Source organism: Nannospalax galili, unplaced genomic scaffold, assembly GCF_000622305.1.
Source record: "Nannospalax galili isolate Female #2095 unplaced genomic scaffold, S.galili_v1.0 scaffold197, whole genome shotgun sequence".
In the NCBI taxonomy this organism is placed as follows: Eukaryota; Metazoa; Chordata; class Mammalia; order Rodentia; family Spalacidae; genus Nannospalax; species Nannospalax galili.
Window position 1 is genome coordinate 2,433,842 of NW_008339846.1, and position 881 is coordinate 2,434,722.

Sequence of the window (881 nt, forward strand, 5' to 3'; positions counted from 1 at the left end):
TATTAGAGTGATGCTGGCTTCATAGAAGGAATTTGGAAGCTCTCCCTCCGTTTCTATCTTTTTGAATAAATAAGTAGTAGTGGATGTAGATCTTCTTTAAATGTCTGATAGAATTCTGCTGTAAATCTGTGGGGGCCCTCCGGCCTCGGCGGACCTGGCCTGCAGACCCCTCCGAAGAAGCCACCCACACAGGAGATCAGGGAACGAGGGATGTGCTGTCTGCCTGTTCCGCCAGCTCTCCTTGCCGAGGACAATCAGATGCAACAGAGAATCTTTTCAAGCAGGAGTTCGTTTATTGCAGGTGTCACAGAGCTTATAAAGGCAAAACCCACAGTTTGGAAATCCCCTCAGAAACCCCCTACCCCGAAAGCACCCAATCAGCTTAAAGGTCAACCTGCCACTTGGGCAGAGTACCATAGGCATCATGATCACATGCTGATCATGCGCCCCCAGAGCCTGGGAAGTGTCCTCCAGCCAATTGGGCGGTTTTCAAAACAAGCCAGGCTTCACCCTGTTCACTTCCTCTTGGCTCCATCTTTGCAGGGTCGCTCCCAGGCTCCCACATAAATCCATCTGGTCCTGGACTTTTTACAGTGAGGTGGTTTTGTATTACTGTTTCAATTTTTTTTTGTGATATGGGTCTGTTTAAGCTGTTAGTCTCTTCTTGGTTTAGTTTTGGTGGTTCCCATGCCTTTAGATATCTGTCCATTTCTTTTAGGTTTTCAAATTTAGTAGCATATAGGTTTTTAAAGCATTCCTTTATAATGTTCTGGATCTTTTTGGTGTCTGTTGTGGTGTTTCCCCTTTCATCTCTGATTTTGTTGATTTGGAGATGTTCTTTCTTTCTTTCTTTTGGTTAACTGTGATAGGGGTCTGTTAAT